Source organism: Tachypleus tridentatus, chromosome 3 (assembly GCF_004210375.1).
Source record: "Tachypleus tridentatus isolate NWPU-2018 chromosome 3, ASM421037v1, whole genome shotgun sequence".
Lineage (NCBI taxonomy): Eukaryota > Metazoa > Arthropoda > Merostomata > Xiphosura > Limulidae > Tachypleus > Tachypleus tridentatus.
Genome location: NC_134827.1, coordinates 11,139,892 through 11,161,266, shown reverse-complemented (window position 1 = coordinate 11,161,266; position 21,375 = coordinate 11,139,892). Strand labels below are relative to the sequence as shown.

The 21,375-nt window shown below is 32.9% G+C and overlaps 1 long non-coding RNA gene and 1 other non-coding gene across 2 annotated transcripts; both read left to right on the top strand.

Annotated features, from left to right (window-relative positions):
- The first annotated feature begins 2,910 nt into the window (after positions 1-2,910).
- Positions 2,911-10,378, top strand: LOC143246016 (uncharacterized). Its single transcript, XR_013025725.1, has 3 exons — positions 2,911-3,141; positions 4,847-5,022; positions 10,157-10,378. It is a non-coding gene; the product is annotated as an uncharacterized LOC143246016 (long non-coding RNA).
- TRNAW-CCA (transfer RNA tryptophan (anticodon CCA)) lies at positions 3,445-3,516 on the top strand. The gene has a single exon. It is a non-coding gene; the product is annotated as a tRNA-Trp (tRNA).
- Positions 10,379-21,375: the final 10,997 nt, after the last annotated feature.

Sequence of the window (21,375 nt, the reverse complement as noted above, 5' to 3'; positions counted from 1 at the left end):
TTCTAGCACAGACTGTATATATTAGTCTACTTTAGACGTTCGTATATTATTTTATATAAACAAAAGTATCCGTCTCCAGTGACGGGAAAAGTTTTAGCCAATCTATTAATTTAGATTGTTTTATGGGCTTTAAAACGGTTAATTGTGTTGCATTATTGGTTTCACTCAAAACAAAAACTTTGAACCTCTCCCACTGCCTATCGCAAAAAATTGTTGTTCAACATTTCAGTCTTTAAATTACGTCACAGTTTGAAATGTAAATGTTTGTGTGATTAAAATCTAACAATTTAACGTAGAATATCATGCTTGACAAATAAAATTTTACACTAACCTTATCCGTGCCTGTTCTCCCGTCATTTCAAAAGTAAATGTTGAGATTTTGTTTGCGTGCGCACCTTTTCAAACTCGGTATGAGAAGCGGCCGCCGGAAATGGGAGGCAGATGAATATTGTTGTCAAGAATTAAGCACAAAGCTACACAATAGGTTATCTGTGCTCTGCCCACCAAGGGTATCGAAACCCGGTTTTTAGTGTTGTACGTCCGTATATATACCGCTGAGCCACTGCGGGCGCAGACACTCATCCCGAAAAACACCACGGCTTGTTTGTCGTTGTTGTTTATTACATAAGCTACAGGTACGATAAAAGTTACTTTTGATATGTTCGATTCGGATGATGAAAATGTTATTCACTTGAATTATCTACCAGTTAACAAACTAATAAATTTACTACATCAGATTTCTACTTCAGTTGCAAAAGAAATTATTGTTTTGAAAGTTATTCTAGTATATACTAACTGGAAAAAAAAGTACATAAATATACTTATCACCCACTTAAGGGCTTTGACTTTGCTGATGTGGATCATTTCTTTTATCATAATACCTTAATGAGGATCAATGAATGTACTTGTTCTTATGCAAAAACACGATACTGGCTTATGTATGTTGTGAGATACAGAAACGGAAACAGTGAGACATTATTGCCTGTGTACATTGATTCAGCCTTGTGGACATTGGTATTTGATATTATTTTCTTTATCACTCGAAAAGTACTAACACTTAATAAGAAAGAGAATAAGTTCTGAAAATTCGAAATATGGAATTTATAATAATATGAATGATTTTTGTCTTTTTTTATTCTAAACTTATTCTTCCTTATTCAGAACATTATACTACTGTATGCCCTTTGATATAAAATATAATAAGTAGCTTTATTGAAGCGCATTTCACTGTATAATAGTGTTACTAAATTTTTATATTTGTCTCTTTTGTCATATATGTAATTATTAGGCCTCATATGGAGGATTCTTAAGTAATAGAAAAAAATATATTAAGCACAAAATTACACAAAGAGCTATCTATGGTCAGCCCACCATGGGTATTGAAACTCGGTTTATAGCAGTAACAGTCTGCAAATATACCGTTGTTCCATAGGGGACCCACAGTTCGCAGTATATATGATGTTTATATGCACGTTAGTTTCAATGTATATAGACTGCTGTCTCAAAACAAAGCTAAAACAATTTAACGATGGCAATTATGAAAACAAAAGAAAACAACGGATTCTGCTAAAAATCGGATAAAACTAGAATAAAAATTAAGTTAAGACCATTCCTAACGCAAATTTATTTTTTTTGGGGGTGGTCTTAACTTAATTTTTATTCTAGTTTTAAATTTTTAATTATGGTATCTAATTAATTTTAGAATAAATATTGTTTTAAAGACATCACTTGCAAAAAAGTTATTATGAAGTTGCAATGTCTTCTTTTCATTGTTCATAGAAAACTCGCAACTTGCTTTTGGAATGTAGAACTTCCTTCTTTAACGGTGAACAAGGAATGAATGTGAAACGTGAAGAGTGACACTGTGATTCTTTGATAGATTCTTTAGACAGAGTATTAATGATGAAACTAAGTTGAATGGATGGCAACTGTCTGTTGTAGAAATACAGTTACCATCTATTCAACTTAGTTTCAACATTGTAACGATTTTCGTATCACTGTTGTCTGGCGATATGTATGTATGAGAAAAAGCAACTTTAAAATAAGAAAACGTTTGGTTAGTTAGTTTGTTATGAAACTATATAATATATTATCTGTTCTGTGCCCACCACGGCTATCGAAACCTTCAAGCAAGGAGGTTGCTGTTTAGTAGATAAACTTGACAATAAAACCACAAGACTTAATATTTACGACAAAGATCACATTGTAGCTTATAATATTCTTTCGCGTTCCTTCAAATTCAACTATGAATTTGTATCTAGAAATATGTAAAAAAGTAGCATTTTAAAATCTATCACTTGTTTACTAAACTCCTTCACCCAAGCGGTCTTTCCTCAAATGTCAGAATTCGTCTGTTGGACTGAACATTATGGGAGAGAAAATATTTCCAAAAGCTACTTTGTATGTAATAGTATATGGTGTTAAACGTTGTAAGCTGTCAAGTAACGAAACGTAAACGAACGTAATCATGTTTTGCGATTGTATAATAGAACTGATCAAAACAGAAATATATCTGAGATCTGATACTATGCGAGGACAAATAAGGTTTCGAAACATGTTTGAATCTGAACGAAGTGAATCCCTCTACTATGTGGTGTACTGATGTACTCGAAAAGTACAGTTCAACTTTTAATACTAGTTTTTAAAAAAATAAAAAAGATTCATAATAAGCGTAAAATTTGAAAAAAAATTAGATTACTTTTACACATGACAAACTATGAGGACAAACCTAGATTTCCTCAACAATGTAAACAAGAAATAATTAGGATTTTGATATATCTTTTCTTTTAGACGTATAAAACAGCTAGTTACTTTTCTTTACCTTCTATTTAAACGAAATTTTCTGAAACATTTACCAGTAAATATTACAACTTACTGTCGGAAGGAGGCTATAAAATTTGGAGTCATCATCTCAGAGGAGGAAAGGAAACTATAAAATCCACGACGAGTGAAGAATGGTGATGTAAGTTGTTTTGTTGAGAGATATCGTGAACTAGAAACCGGGTTTTGATACTCGTTATGGAAAGAACACAGATAGACCTTTGTGAAGCTTTTTGCATAATACCAAAATAAAGAAACTGCTTTAAACAGTGAATTAGTTGTTATACTGTTATACAACAGTGTATACGTTGACAGCAGCTTGTAAGTAGTGTTTGTAGAGTAAATTTTCTTTCTATAAGTTTCAAAGTTAAGTTTATATTAACTGAGCTATTTACTCATGATAGACGAAATGTTCGAGATCTGGTTTGTGCATTGAATTATAAGGTGACAATAAGTAGAAGATATTGGTTATAAGCGTTATGTTAGTGTTATAATCTATAATTCGTGTTCTTGAACAAAGAACTTGGAGATAATAATGTAAATTATGTAAACATAAATGGTAGGAAATGTAATTAAGGATGAGCTCTGTATATGAAAACCATTTGATAAAGATATCTTAAACGTGATCCGGTGGCGCAATGGTAGCGCGTCTGACTCCAGATCAGAAGGCTGCGTGTTCGAGTCACGTCCGGGTCAAAAAAATTATTTTCAATTTTTTTTTTATTATTAAAATACTACCGCAGTGGTTGAAAAGTCATTCAAATTACTGAAGCTGTGCCTCAATTACCGATAATTAAACTAAAAGGATTTCAAGATGTGTATCAGATGTATTGATTATAATTCGAAACATACAATTTTATTTCTATACAAATCACTAGTTGGTCATCACTTGGAATAGTGTGTAGGCTTTTGGTCTATTTATCTTAAAAATAATATTGACGCATTGCAAAAAGTTATGCAGAGGGTTACCAGGATGATCTTCAGGGAGAAAAAGTTAATTTATTTTATCTCGAAGAAAGAAGGGTCAGAAATGACGGTATTAAAGTTTACACACATATATGGGGTTTGACAGAATAAAGATTCCCGATTTCTTTATGCTGCAGTCAGAAAATAACAAGACAAGATCTGGAAAAGAAGACTAGACTATGGTTAAGGAACATTGAATTCTTGGATGAGTTACCTTTAATTTTCTCAAGGGTGGTTGTGTAAGGATAGCCCTGAAGGACAAAATGGTCCCTTGTTGTTCGTATATTATGTTATGCCATTCATTTCAAATTCTTACCAATTCAAAGCTGAATATAAAAATATTATAAAGTCAAGAAGACAGACCACAAATGGTTAACGTGTTCGACTATTCCGAACAGAATAAAGAAAATCAAACAAATGTTATTTTAAAAGTACATCAATTGCAAAATAGATTATAGATGTTTCAAATTTATCATCTGCATACATCGAACTGAACTGCGTAAATACTATTTTTAATAGTATGTATTAGTATCGAGTCGTTTGTCAATATGAATAACTGTTAATATAACATAATTTAGTGCAACTTTGTATGCTGTATGTTGTTAGGTAAAACGAGCAAAACACATCAAAACGTGAAGTTTATATTGGTAAAGTGAAACGTAGAATTTAAATTAATAAAGTGGTACCAAAAATTGTTTATTGATGCTTGTCAGACTAAAAACAAGAATACAACGAAATAAAAGCAAGTCTTTTATATACAAAATTATAGAAAAGTTCTGGTTTCAGACCTACTCATGTATATTGCAAAGGCGTCAATTTCCTAATAAATTACTATCAAGTTTTGTTAATGATTACATAAAATGTAATTTAGAGATTATATTATATTATAATATCCAAAATGATGACAATAAATGTTTTTTAATACAGCTACATTTATTAGAAGATACGAAATTCCAATTCAGAATATTGTATCTTGTTATTCAATATTTCTTACGATATATAAAACAATGTTCTTATAATTATTTCCGGATATCGACGAAATATTTTTACGAATCACCAGAAGAGGGTGTCCACTGGAGGGAGTGGAGTTTCATTTCAAACATGCACAAAAAAACGAACTTCACCTGGAAACCAACTTTTGAAAAGGGAGAAAGATGCTTTCGTTGCTGCTGAAATTCGAATTAAATGCTTAAATCCTCTCCGAAACTGGATAATATTTTATAACTAGCTTTTAAGGTATTTTTCATTTTTTTTTTTTGTTTGAAGCAAAAAATATAAAAGCCAAAACTAGATGTAACTTATTTCTACTAAAATTATATTCACAGAGATACATACAAATTTAAATTTACCTCAAAATAATCGTAATTTGTTTTAAATAATAATTGTTTCACCTGGCGTTTCTGGTGTTGAAAATATTTCTTCATGAAAATTTTGTTATCTTAATTCTTGTGCTTGTAATCTATGATGTTTGGCGGCAAGATTTCTCGAAACCAGCAGAATAAATCTGAACGAAAGTTGGTATATACTTGCACTATGATCCAACTTAGTAGTGATAAGACTTGGAGAATCGAGGTGAGAGAAAGTTCAGGAAATTAAAAAAAAACGTATCTGTTAACATAGAGAACTTTTCCCTCACTAGTTTTACTTTATAACACAGTAGAAAATGATTGGATTTTGACGAAACTTGGTAGACATATGTAGAATATCATTTCTTATTATCTTTCTAAAAATGACTGATGTGAGTTGGTAATGACGGAGATATGGACACATTTGCTTATTTTCTGAGGGACGAATATCACCATTACTGCGCAGCGTAGGCATACCTTATATTGAGTGCCCCTGTAGTTAACTGTATGATTACTGCGAATAAACTGGAAAAAATATTAGCAAACAAACTGTGGTGTTGCATAGTTGTCTTTCTTCTTTCTCTGTGACAAATGTATATATTTTAGGATATTGTATTTAAAAAATAATTGAGAAAGATACACCAATTTATTTTTATTATTATTAATTACCACTTAGCTGTCTTCAGTTAGACTACTAGAGGCTAACTGTTAAGTAAAGGTGATTAATTTGTCAGTGGACTTCGGATTGAACTGCTGAAAGCAGAATATTGATGTCCGTGGTTGACAGAACACAGAAAGTGTCATTGTGCTTAACTACAAACAAATAAACAAACAGTATGTTGGCGAATCAAGCCACATTTAAACACGCGAAAGAATGTTTATAGTCTTTAAGTACAAACTTATACTTGCTTACACATCCGTCCCTAGTTTTGCTTTAGAAAAAGAAATATAAGCCGGATTCTTTGTAATCATATTGTTGCCGGATTTTGAAAGAACGACAAAAAACAAATCAAAAGTAATTTATAACATTCTTAGATAAATCTTACAACATAGAAGAAATCTATTCATTTATGCAGAACACTTACGTAAAGTTCTATCTTGATACCACAACACGTTATACACGGTTTGTTCAGTAAAGAAGCAAATTTACCGATAACGCAGCTTTATTTACAGGTATTCAGTTTAGTTGTTAGCTAGGTAAAGTTTAATCTTGACACACGTTACACGGTACGTCCAGTCATAATGCAACATAACCGGTATCACAACCTTATTTGCAGGTGTTAAGTTATTGACTGCTTAAAGTTTAATTTTCATGCATGTTATACTGCATGTTTAGTCATAATGCAACATTATTTTTGTTTAAAATACCTCGTTTTCTTTTCAATATCATTATGCGTGTGTTTGTAATAGAACAGTACCACTTGGTTCTTTTCTTTGTTTTTAGACAACTGTCTTTTTTCAAAAACTATAAATATTGATATTCTAAATAAATTAATGTACGAGGTCTATTTAAAAAATACGCGGACTGACGTCATAAAACAAAATGTACATTATTTAGAAGTTACAGGTCTGGGACCCCTTCAAAGTACTCTCCTCCCCAACGCCCACACTTATCCCAACGGTGTTTCCACTTGTTGAAACAGTCCTGGTACGCTTCTTTTGTAATGTCCTCCAGCTCGTTCGTCGCATTTGCCTTAATCTCGGGAATCGTCTCAAATCTTCTTCCTTTCAAGGGTCTTTTGAGTTTGGGGAACAAGAAAAAATCGTAAGGAGCAAGGTCAGGTGAGTAGGGGGGTGGGGAAGAACAGTGATCGAGCGTTTGGCCAAAAACTCACGAGTTCTGAGGGCTGAATTTCGCAGCAACGCAGTGCATCTTCAATTTTTCGGTCAAAATCTCGTAACAAGATCCAACTGATATCCCACACTCTTCAGCAAGCTCCCTAACAGTCAGACGTCGATTTGCCCGCACCAGGGTGTTAATTTTGTCGACGTGTGGGTCGTCAGTTGAGGTGGAAGGACGTCCAGGACGCTCATCATCTTCAATGGACTGTCGACCATTCTTAAAACGTTCATGCCACTTGAAACATGCCGTACGCTTCATAGCAACGTCACCGTAAGCCGTGTTAAGCATAGCAAAGGTTTCAGTCGCAGATTTTCCAAGTTTAACACAAAATTTCACAGCAAGTCGTTGCTCCTTCAGGTCATTCATTCTGAAATCCGCCAAACGAAAAAATCGCACTTCACTTAAAACCGCGTAGCTAATACACAAATGAAGATATCTGCAATCGGGAAATGGAGTCGTAATCAGCTGATCTGTGCGAACCTAGCGACACCAAGCGGATTCCCCTGGAACCAACTGGAGCCGCGCAATTCAAACAATCCGCGTATTTTTTGAACAGCCCTCGTATGTTTAATGATAAGTCTATCTTTTACTTGCATCATTTGTATCTATCACTTTTATAATTATGCTTGATTGTTTGTTGTAAAGCGAGTTACGTTATGGGATACCTGTGCTCTGCTCACCGCGGGTATCGAAACTTGATTTTTTTTATTATAACCCCACTCACTTATCACTGAACCACCGGCGTCTTTTCTTCTAACGTGTTTATTTTAAACACTTCACTAAAGTTTGTTCACTCATAAATCTTGAAGCCTGTATAATAAAATTCCTGCGCAGTCGTAATAGATACGATAATTTTAAGGAACTCCTTTTGTGTGATTTGTTCACCCTAAGCTTTGCCATTGTGAGGCGTTGAATTCCACAATATTTAAATTCGACACCAATTAGTTAGTGTAAAAGATTTATTCCACTTCATATACCTGTCCAAAAACAATATTACTTATATGCGATGAATGAACTTCTGGTAGACAGCATATAAGCATATTTTCCAAAAAAAAAGAAAAAGATTTTTCTGTTAATCTCAGAAGTGAGGCGTTGTTCTCTCCTTATCAATAAAAGTGTTAATACCTACACCCGCCGTTCTGGGATACATTTTTATTTCAAGTAGGTTTCTCATCATCAAGAAAAGATTTCTTTGTTTCCACGTTCAAACTTTATACTGCAAAAATAAACTTTAAGAGTAAATCTGAATAACGTGGTAAAAATATTCAAATACATGTTTATACATCCGTCTCTAGTTTTGCTTTAGAAAAAGAAATATAAGCCGGATTTTTTGTAATCATATTGTTGCCGGATTCTGAAAGAACAACAAAAAACAAATCAAAAGTAATTTGTAACATTCTTAGATAAATTTTATGAAATATAAGAAATCTATTCATTCGTGCAGAACACTTACGTAAAGTTCTATCTTGATACCACAACACGTTATACACGGTTTGTTCAGTCAAGAAGCAAATTTACCGATAACGCAGCTTTATTTACAGGTATTCAGTTTAGTTGTTAGCTAGGTAAAGTTTAATCTTGACACACGTTACACAGTACGTCCAGTCATAATGCAACATAACCGGTATCACAACCTTATTTATAGGTGTTAAGTTATTGACTACTTAAAGTTTAATTTTCGTGCATGTTACACTGTACGTTCAGTCATAATGCAACCTTATTAGTATCACAGCTCTATTTACAGGTGTTCCGTTAAGCTATTGTAAGGTAAAGTTTAATTTTGATATGAAATATGTTACACTGCACGTTCAATCACGATGCAACATTACTGATATTACAACTTTATTTATACGTATTCATTGAAATCTTCTGATACACTGTATGGTGTCTTTTACTTGTTAAGACGAGCTTCAAGTGACACTTTTTCACGTTGGACACTTTGAAAAGTCTGCAGTTAGAACTGTGCACGTCAAAACTTGCTGCTCGTTAGGATTAGAATAAGAAACTGTGAACTTTAACATAAGAAAATATAACTTTGTGTAGAATAAACATAGAAATAACAATTTCTGTAAATATATAAGTAATCATACAAACTATTCCTCTTGTCTTTTGTTCAACTCTAATAGCATAATAATATAGAATCATTTATTAATAATAAAAGATATTGGGGTGAATAATAACCCTGAATATACGATGGTTATGACAAGAAACGTTAGAAAGCCTGTATGTATTAACAATCTAATGAATGCATCGTATACATTCTTAGGAAAGTAAGTCCAAGTGGAGATCGGATTTAAAAGGAGGTTGTTCATATGAAATTTTCTTTCATGTAAATGTTTTATACTTAGAAAAATACAACAAAGAATATGGTGAAAATGTATTTTGAATAATAATAATAAGTAGATAGTAACTAAACTCGTACTAATAGAGCGAATACTGCAATATTCATGAAGTTAAAAAAATAAAATATATATATATATAGTGCAGTATTTGTGATGTCAAAAATAAATAAATACACAGTGGTTTTTATTAATTCAACCAGTACTACATTATTGGCAAGTCAAAAATATGGATAAATATCAGTCAATAATCTTGTTCATATAGCGCTAGTATTACATAATTTGGTTTAAGAAAATTCACAGATAATTAGTTATTTCTGTTTAGTTGAGCTGTAACAACTTTGCCTTTTGACTTTAAGACCGATTTTTGTCCCAGTATTGTGAGTTAGGTTGTAATAGCATGTGTATGGACGCCAGTATTCCCGACTTACAAAAGGTTAGAAGATCTCTAAAATCAGAGTTAGAAATTATTATGCAACCAAATTTTAACGACATGCTATTTAAGTTATCATCCTGAGCTGATGGAAGGAGATTGACCTGGTTTTCACACCTTTCTTTGATTTGTGTAACAGAATTAGTGACTTTTTGTTTATTACCAAACTAAGCTAGAGCTATTTGGTTTGAAGATAATATTTTTTTTTCCAAAATTATATTTAATTGAATAAATTTGTTCTAAAACTGGATGTTTCATTAGCGGAAGGCGAATAGTTTGTTGGATCTTGTTTTGTTTTTTTTTTCACTGGAAGCTATAGCTGGTCTTCATGGTGTATTTCTAATAACGGTTTTCTGCTACTTTCATCTGTTTATTATATCAGATATTGAGATATTGTTAATCATTTCAGGTGCTTCCACGAGCTCCTGTTAGCAACCGAGAGGAACGTGGTGCAAATTGAATAAAATGATTTAATCCGAAACGAGAAATCACAATGATGAACCTCTGGAAAAAAACCACACAGTTGCAAAACTGCCTAAATAATTACTTAGAAAAATGTGTTTGGTTATTTTTTGCTCTATAATAAATATATACTGTTGTCTTTTTTTTTTTTACGACGGAAGTAAACGTAAAAATGCCTCACTTATACTGTTAACAATAACCATAAACTATAATGCCCCATAATCATTAACCTTATCACATAAAATTATTAAAAGTTATAACTACACATGGAACATTACTATAAATATTTTGTGTGAGGAAAAAGAAAAATTTGGGTTAAAAATCACGTAAACTGCTTTTTTTTCACATTAATCTTAATTTGTTCATTTCGAATTCAAAACCAGAGGCGTGTTAAAACATAAATATTAAGCCTAAACATTTTAATTCTTCGCTCTAAAACGTAACTTTAAAAACTTAAACGGTTATAAGTATTTGAAACCTTTCAATTAAAAAATAAATATTCTATAAGTAGAAACTATTTGTGCGTAAGGATTATTTTAAAAAGATCTAAAACGTAACTTTTAAGATCTTAAACGGTTATAAGTATTTGAAACCTTTTAATTAAAAAACAAATATTCTATAAGTAGAAACTACTTATGCGTAAGGATTATTTTAAAAAGCTTACAAGTTAATTTCGGTGAGTTTAGATCACTGGCTTCAAACGAAGTCAATAATGATATATACATGTTAAAATATGTAGGACATTGTTCCAAGAATATAATTCCTTTGATGTTTTTATATATATATATATTTTAAAATATACAACTCTTTGACTTGCACGGAATGCAAAATTCTAAATAACAAATTTCTCATTATTGTAATTATTTCAAATAGCATTTTCAAATTGAAAGATTACTTGATGCAGAAAGTCCGTAAAAACCTAACTGTTAATAAGTTGGCAATATAAGGGATAATATGAATTATTGTTATCCAGTGCCTGAGTCAAACACACATCTCTATCATTATTACAGGATCACTGAAATACAAGATCGCTGTGATCAGTGGGGAGAGTTTAGAGGGACGGTTAACTTTGATGAAGAAGAAGAAAAGGAAATGTTGCTTTGGAGAATAAAAACGAGACAAAGTGATAAAGTTTAATTGATATATATTGCATTTTTTAAAACACAGTGACTTGGTTTTGTCTTAAGCAGCTGCATAGTGTATAATTAGTCTACGTTCACACTTTTGGATTTATTTTGTGTTACGTCAGTATGTTTTTATCGCTGTTCCTGCAGTTACGACAGAAATTGTTCATACCCCTGCGTCGTGAGTAGTTTGTTTCCTCATAACTTAAAAAGTATCACGATTAGGACAATATTATGTTATGGTATATTATAAATAATATGCTAACACACATTTACATAAAGTTGTATGCAAATTGAACGACACACAAACTGTTTATAAACAAATAACCAAACATAGGAGGGGTAGAAAGTTTTCGTGCGTCTACTTTAATGGTCAGTTGTGTAGCCTTTCAGGTGAATTACTTGGCGTAATCTCTCCTCATAGCCCTCCATGATCATTTGACAGTACTCGACTGGTATTTTCTTCCATTCTTCTTTACAGAAGATCTCCAACTCTTGCAAGTTTTTCGGATGACGCTGATGAACCCTGGTCTTCAACTCATGCCAAACATTTTCAATTGAGTTGAGATCGGGTGACTGCGATGGCCACTCCAGAACGCTTATATGGTTCCTCTGCAACCAGGATTGCACTTATTTCAATGTGTGCTTAAGGTCATTGTCTTGCTGGAAGATCCAACGACGCTCAAGCCGCAAGTTCCGAGCACCATTCTTGATATAAGTGCCTAATATATCAACGTACTCTTCTTTTTTTATGATTCCGTTGACGCGGTGAAGGCTGCCTACACTAAAAAAGCTGAAGGAACCCCATAGCATGATCGAGCCATCTCCGTGTTTAACTGTAGGGATGGTGTTCTTTGGAAGATTTCGTTCTCCCTTGTTACGGAAAATATTGCGAACATCATTGTGGCCGAAAAGCTCGATTTTAGTCTCGTTTGAACAAAGAATACCCTTCAAATAGGTAAAGGGTTTATATACATGCTTTCTTGCATACCTCAATCGTGCTTCTAAATGAACAGGTTTTAAATATGGAGTTCTAAGAGGACGGCATGCTTTGAACCCAGAAGAGCGTAACATGTTCGTAATTGTAGAGGTGCTTACTTCAACCCCAGTTACCCTTACCAGTTTCTGTATGTCATTACGTGTTAAACGAGGGTTTCTACTAACTTCCCTGAGAACCTTCCTCTTGGTTCTTTCTGGAATTTTGATGGGGCGTCTGGAACGAGGGATGTTAGCAGTTGATCCTGTAAGCTTAAACTTGGCAATTATTCTTTGAACAGTAGATTTAGGCACATTAAGTTGTGTATCAATACCGGAAAGAGACACACGAGACTTGTATTTTACAATAATTCGGTATTTTAAATCACTGGACCGTTGTTTCCTGTTCGCCATGATGACCAAGCAGATAATGATGGAGACGACGCTAAATTGTCGAAAGTAAATTTTTTCTGGCTAAATTCCAATAATTATGAACTCAGTGTCTAGTTCTGGAATGATATAATGTAGTTTATTCGCCAAACTAAACAAAGGTTTTACGGGAATATCAGATTTTTCACACGTTCTAAACTGTACGAACACTTTCTGCTTCTCCTATTTTTGGTTATTTGTTTATAAACAGTTTATTTGTCGTTTAATTTACATAAACATTTTTGTAGATGTGTGTTAGTATAATATTTATAATATATCTTATGTCTATTAGCCTAATCGTGATACTTGATGTCATAGGATGGTATGACATTCAACATCAGCCTTGTACCCCTGCCTGGTTTTTCTACTCAGTAAGTAATTACTTTAAGCTGAGATATTAAGTTACTTGTAAACTTGTAATATTATCTTTTGTTCAAAGCATATGCACGGCTTATAACGCATTCAAAATAATACTTAATAAACTGTCTGAATGCATAATATTTCTATTATGAATCTATTATGCAGAATCGTTGTGAGAGAAATTTTATATAGCGATCTTTAACCCAAGGTGATTAGAATTAATATATATTCATTTTCCAAGTTATAAACATGAGTGTTAAGGTCACAGATTAGCTCTTTATCTCAAAGATGTGTATAACTTGACAAAAAATGGAAAAGCGTTTGTATGTCTGTTGTTATCAACGGACACAGATCTTTTTCGGCAGAACAATGAGAAATTAAATTCTACACATATGTATCAAGTTTTACATAGTTTCTTTGGTGTTTTTGTATATGTTTATTTTTTCCTAGTTCGTTATTTTCTTGAGTGTGTAATCAGTTATGCTTAGATATATTTTTATTTAGTTTTGAAACATTCTGTTACATTTCAAATTTCGTTTTTTTTACGATTTCATTGGTGCATGGCTTCAACGTCTCGATATTTACTTTTTTATCGTATGCGGAAAACCAGTTTACAGAAGTTCCATTATGAGTCTTCTTTGGAGTTGACTTTTCAAGCTGGCTCTTTTTCTTCTTTATATTTATGTTTAGAAGATTCCTACAACCATTTTTAATGTTTTTGTTATATATTTTTTTATTTTTGTATTCCTTGTTAATGTGTTAATGTTGATTGTGAATAGTGTTGATAATATTGAAACAATGGTACTCTAATTTCCCTACTTTTTCTTTGCATTTAGAAAGTTTTTGCAAACATAAAACAGTTGTTAATGCTAATTCCAATAGTTGTTTCATATTTTCTAAACTTATTTTCATATCTTTCTTTTTTTCGTTTTCTGTCTTTATTCCTATTACAATGGCTTCTTCCATCCGTATTGTGTGTACATTGATTCTATATTAAAGCTACATATACTGCCAAAGTTCCCGAGATACTTGAAATATTTTTGTAAAATTTTTTTCACTAAAGTAAAGGCCTCAAATATAATATATATATGTATGATTGTGTGATTATATATATATGTATGAGTGTGTGTATGTGTAACTCAGTACGTCACAAGACAATCGCAGTTAATGTAAAGTCCCACAAAGTCTTGTAACAGGATTTCATCTGGAGAAGTGCACGTAAGTTGCTACCATAACATATCCAGAAAAGGATAACCAACTACAGACACTGTATTATCAGTATCCGAACGGAAGATGGTAGTATGTGGAGACATTCGACGTAGCGCCTGTCTACCATAATAACTGTATGAAGTTCTGTAAACTTTGTTATCCAAAGCAAAATTCTAAAATTGTAACAACGGAATGTCGCAAAATATTTCTGGATATTGCACCAGGGATAAGTTAGGGATCAGGAGAGAGGATAAAAAGGTCAAGGTGGGCACTGGCTACTATCACACTAGTGTTGTGGACTCTTTAACCACAGAGAAAAACCGGTTTTATACAGAAACGACACCAACAGCGAAGTATTTCACAAAGATAAAGCTTCCAATTATACCGCCCCACAGTGGTACAGAGATATATTTGCTGACTTACAACACTAAAAACTGGATTTCAATACCCATTGTAAGCAAAGCACGGATAATCCATTGTGCAGCTTTGTACTTAAGTTCAAACAAACAATCCAACTAAACTTCCTATTCGACCTCAAGCAGCTGGAGAAAGAAACGGGTTCCTTTTAAAAACAACAACATCTGTTCCTATTTTTGAACAATTTGATGGGTAAGTTTTGTTTCCTACTTACTAGTTTTTATGCATGTGTATGTGTCTGCAGAGAGCTTGTCAAAATTTTTTTATAAAAGGCCTGTCGTTAAGCCATGGAATGACAGAAGTCGACTTATTGATTGGAATTAAGTGCGGTAAAGTTTGTCCCTAACTAAATCAAAGCGAAAATCGTACATATTACGTTATTAGTTTACCCGTTATTGAATATCGACCGTGCTTAATAAGAGAATAAGTAGTGTTAGGCTTAAGAAAACTGGACTTATGGCTTCAGCTATTAAAATTATTCTAGAAATCTTGTATTTTTTAAAAAAAATACTCTCTTTTTCCACAGAACTCGGTATGTTGTGTCCAGCACTTCCTGTTGTAGTGTGCTGCAGTGTCCCTGCTGTCCCAAAGGGAAAGATAACAGGGAAACTTGGTAAAGCTTCTTTGGAGACCCATCAGGAATGCCACCAATTTGAAGTCTCCGATAACCTCCCAGCCATACTCATCATACTTCAAGGCTTCTAGCAAGGCCTTGACGCTGTTGTATTGCTCTTTGAGGTGCACCGAAAGATATTTAAAGTTTAAAAGGTATAAAATTTGTAGAATATAAAATCTTGCTATTCAAGCAGGCAAAAATTGTCCGGCTTACCTTCTAGAGTTTTCTTGCAGTGCTCACAGGTAAAATGAGGTGCCCAGGGTTTGTCTTGATCCCTGACAGGCATACCGAAATATACCTTGTAGGCTTCACACATGTTAGCAGATGACGTCACACAGTACTTTTTCGCTCTTGTCTTGATAAACTGGCCACACACATAGCAGAATGCGTCTGGAGAATGCTTGCAGCTTCTTAATGCCATCTCTGATAAAATCAACTAGGTCTGTGTGTTCACTTAGACAGCTAGAACTAAACTGAAGTAGTAAGTGGTGAGACCCTGTATATATACTACTATGGAAAGTTCTACAACATTCTAGAAAGTTTTTGAAAAATTCTTGTAAGTTCGAGAAAATACTCTATCAGCTATTCAGCACTGAATCTACCTGGAATGTTCTGGAAAATGGGTAAATTTGAAATTTTTATTACCCAAAACACAAAAGCAAAGTTTGAAAAGAAATTTTTTTTTTCATTTACTTTAGGCATAAGCAATTGGGAAATAACACTTTCTGCCCAGGAACAAGAAAAAGTAAATATTTTGTTACATAGTGTAATAGTAGTCTTGACATCGTAGTGTAATTTTCCTTGGTGTTTATTATTTTTATTTGTAATTAATATATGCTGCCTATATGTTTTATACATTTCAGTTTGAATTGTGGGTACATTGCTCTCCCAAATCATAATATATATCCTTTACAAGATTGTGATCTGTCTCTGCCACCAGATGGGCAGTTAAGGCGTCAGTGGACTATCACATGTGTTGCTGGTATGAAACTATAATAATTCGAAAGTATTTTATTACTAAACATATTGTAAACGATTATACAATAATAAGATTCAGGGAAAAAATGTTGAGTTTTGTTTCAGTTCAGCTTAGTTTGTACAACGTTTTACCATCATGAGATTATCTGGAGAATTTGATTGTCGTATTTCAGCTGAACGAGAATTCTTTAAGCATCATTCTTACTCACTGTTACCGATGTTTAGACAGAAAATGCAAAGAAACTCTGCTAATTTCAGAGAATAAGCCAGTGTTAAACAGAAACAAAATCACCCTGAAAATTTTAACTCGTACTGTTTGTATTCAATTAGTGTAATAATCACCCTTGAAATCTTTAACTTTTACCTTTGTGTTTAGTTAGTGTAGTAACCAACCTCAATTGTTTTTACTTTTACTGTTTATTTTTAATTAGTGTAGTAACCAATTTGAAATTTTTGACATTTACTGTTTGTATTTAATCAGTGTAAGGATTATCCTGAATTTTTTAACTTTTACTGTTTGTATGTAATTAGTGAAATAACGTGTGTGCTTTAAATAGTGTAATCTTACCCATTTGCACGTACTTTCAATTTATTTATATATTCTCAGGCGAAGTCCATCTTACTGCACAAACTTAAAGTATATTGAAATATTTTGTATAACCCAAATCGATTAGGAAGTGTCTTGTTTGCTCTGATGAAACCGTAATGTTGAAACATTGGCTTAAATAAAATCGCTTATTTTTTCTGGAGTAATAGGCAGTGTTTAATTTCTCCTTACAACTGATTTCTTAGTTAAACTACCATTACAATAGCAACGTTACATGAGAGACACGTACACAGGCATATAGAAAACAATGATAAATTAGTGTCACAACGACGTCATTCTATAAGGTGTGAATCTACGTATACTTAGTTATAAAACCTTCACTGATGCTTACAAAACCGAACTACGGTTCAACTTGACTTTTGGGTGTGATTTTCTATCGTAAGTGATTCTGCATAGTTCGTTCTAAGGAACATGTAGTGTGTTTGAAAATGTATAAGGAAAAAACCGATGTTCATTTTCTTCTTTATTCTTCTTTAATCCCATCGAGATTTGGGATCGACCGTGTGAACATTTTGTATTAGTCAAAATTTTTTACACTCGAATGGCAGACCCTGAGAGCAACCCTAAAGGGCGAACATATTCTGGGACAGGGATTCGATCTCGCAACCTGAAGTTTGGGAGATAAACGTTCTAACTACTAGGCAATGTCAGTCCGTTTAGTTGATATTGTATGTTTTTCTTTTTCATTTAATGTTCTACTGCAGAACTTGAAGTAGAATAATAAGTTCAAATGGTTTAGGAATTTAAATAGTACCATTTGTTTCAGCATTTTAGTAGTATCATATATTATAGAACTTGAAAGAGTATCACATACTTTAGGACTTGAAATGGTATCGCATTTTCTAGGACTTGAAGAAGTACCACACGCTCTAGGACTTGAAGTATTATTACATGATCTAGGAATTGAAGTTGTACCACATATTCTAGGAATTGAAGTAGTACCACATGTTCTAGGACTTGAAGTAGTATTACATGTTCAAGGACTTGAAATAGTATCATAGGTTGTAGGACCTGAGGTAATACCACATGTTCTAGGACATGAAGTAATACCAGATGTTTAGGACTTGAAGTTGTACCACATATGCCAGGACATGAAGTAGTACCACATTTTCTAGGACTTGAAGTAGTACCAAATGTTCTAGGACGTGAATTAATACTACATGTTCCAGGACTTGAAGTAGTACCACAGGTTCTAGGACGTAAGTAGTACCAAATGTTTTAGGAATTGAAGTAGTACCACTTGTTTTAGCATTTGATGTACTTTTAAATAATAGAACATGAAAGAGTATCATATGTTCTTGGACTTAAAGAAGTACCACATTTTCATGGACTTGAAGTAGTACCTCATGTTCTAGGACGTAAGTAGTACCAAATGTTTTAGGAATTGAAGTAGTACCAAATGTTTTAGGAATTGAAGTAGTACCACTTGTTTTAGCATTTGATGTACTTTTAAATAATAGAACATGAAAGAGTATCATATGTTCTTGGACTTAAAGAAGTACCACATTTTCATGGACTTGAAGTAGTACCTCATGTTCTAGGAATTAATGTAGTATTAAATGTTCTAGGACTTGAAGTAGTATCATATGTTCTAGTACCTGAAGTAGTGTCACATTTTATAGGACTTGAAGTAGTACCACATGTTTTAGGACATGGAGTAGTATCATATGTTCTTGGACCTGAAGTAATATCACACATTCTAGCACTAGTACCACATGTTCTAGAATATGTGGTACTTCTTCAAGTCCAACAGCATGTGGTACTTCTTCAGGTCCTAGAAAATGTGATACTACTTCATGTCGTAGAGCATGTTGTGCTATTTCGAAGAAGTACCACATGTTCTAGGATTTAAAGTAGTACCACTTGTTCTAGTACTTGAAGTAGTATCACATTTTCTAGGACTTGAAGTAGTGTCACATTCTCTGGGACTTGAAGAAGTACCACATGTTCTAGGAGTTGAAGTAGTACCACTTGTTCTAGTACTTGAAGTAGTATCACATTTTCTCGGACTTGAAGTGGTATCACATATTCTAGAACATGAAGTAGTATCGCATTTTCTAGGACTTGAAGTAATATCGCATTTTCTAGGACTTGAAGTAATATCGCATTTTGTAGGACTTGAAGTATTATCGCATTTTGTAGGACTTGAAGTAGTACCATATGTTTTAGGACGTGAAGTAGTACCACATGTTCTGAAATCCTGAAGTGCATTTCTTCGGTTCTCCTCTTTTGCTTTTACTGCATTATTTATGTGATATTTTATACACTGTTTTTACACGAGTGTTGTTCCTTTGTACATTATTAAACAGATAAACTTTTTTTTTACATTATGTTTTCATCTAAAATGAAGATCTAATAACATTCTTTTGAGAACGTTTTAGACTATTCTTTACTGTTTCTTTCGGGGGTTTAGTTACTTTAGTGCTGATATAATACATAGATTACATGTCAAGCTTATCTGTGGATGATGTTTTTTTTTGTTTTAGGCTTTTTATATTTTAATAATAATGTTTGATGTGATTGAAGGGATGATCAGTATTTAATAACAGACTCTACAGTTCACCTCTTACCTGATTTATTAAAGGAATATGACATTATTAATTCAAAACTGTTCCATCCTTAATATTTTAAGAATGACGTAGTTTAAAATTTGAAAATATTGGACTTACACAAATCTTTCGAAAGACACAAATTTGATGATATCAGCTTTCAATCCAAACTAATATCTCCAAACAAAGTAATTGTTTTATAAATGGTGAGGGTTTTGAAGTTGAGGGTGCTGGTTTTTGAAAGTGGAGTAAAATCTAAATTCATTGATGTCTTATTTTGAATATCTTATCTATGAATCACAAGTACACTTCGGGTAAAATCCTAGATTGTTTAAACTAGAATTACAATTTTCTCTTTAAAAATGGTGCGTAAAAAGAATAATAATGATTATGGCAGCTTTATGTCAGAAAGGTACTTCTTTACTTAATACATATTGATTTCTATTAATGTATTTCAGAAATGTCACTGAAGTATGTATAACTATGCAATTCCTTTGAATCAAAATTTGTGACATGCTATTATTTATTTTGATGATATTATATTCGTTAATACTGTTATGAATCATAATTTGTCGCTATTTAATATACACCTGTGTTAATTTGTTTTATGAAGTAACGTTTCTACTATCCTGAAGGCTCAGATAAGAAATCAATTATAAGTTCGGCTTTGCTGAAATACAGTAATCATGCTCTCGTGATGGTGACAAGTGAAACGATGAAAAAATTGAAACTTATTTTATTTTCCTCTGTGGACTCAGCAGATAGCTCGATGTGGCTTTGCTGTAAGAAAACACACACACACATTTTGTTCAGTAATTTTCAAAGGCAACTCATATATAACTATTTTAAAATGTCGAAGTTCCTCCGTGTACAATACAAACATTCAGATATTCAACATGTTTTATTACTTAACGTTTTCACCTGTTATTATTAAGTATTACAAAACACACTTAATGTCAGTGTTTTGCTCAGCAGATAGCCCGATATGGCTTTGCTATAAGAAAACACAAACTGTTTTGCTATTCAGTGTTAAATCAGGATGTATTATTAAAATTATACAGTACACTTCACAGGAGGCAACTTGTATTCGATAATAATTTCACTGGGAGAAGAGAACTTTGTTACCAAGAGCGGATCTCACTGGGAGCATAGATATACTAGACTAGAACGTTTCTCAATAGGTGGTGAGCAGGGATGGGGGCATTGTGGAATATGGTAAAAGATGAGTTTAAAAAAAGTTTCTCAATTCTGTTTATAGTTTTTAATATTAAAAATCATTGTCAATTTTTTAAAAAAACATATCTACTGTGCAACTTCCTTAACTAATGAATGTGTTAAAAACAATAAGCCCAAACCATATTTTGTATTAAATCATTTTCTCAATGTCAGAAAATTAAGTACTGTATTTATGTCTTGCGTTATAAAATTACCTCGGTAAGTTTCATTGTTCATTCTTCGTATTTTATAAAAAGTAAATTAATAGTAGGCGCAATTTCTACTTTCACGATTTTCTTTTATTCAACACCAACAAAAATGTACGAATTCCCTTTTACTTAAGGCCTGGCATAGTCATAAGGCCCGACATAGGCATATGGTTAGGGCACTTAATTTGCAATCTGAGGAGTCACGGATTCGACTCCTCATCCTACCAAACATGCTTGCCCTTTCAATCGTGAGGGTGTTATAACATAACCGTCAATCCAACTATTCGTTGGTAATAGGGTAGTCCAAGAGTCGATGATGGTTGCTGATGGCTAAATACCTTTCTTTTAGTTTTTCCCTGCTAAATTAAGGATGACCAGCGCAGATAATCATCGTGTAGCTTTATGCGAAATTCAAATCAGACTCTTTACTTAAATCAGTTAAAGTTTATACATTCTTGCTGAAACTCGAAACGATTTA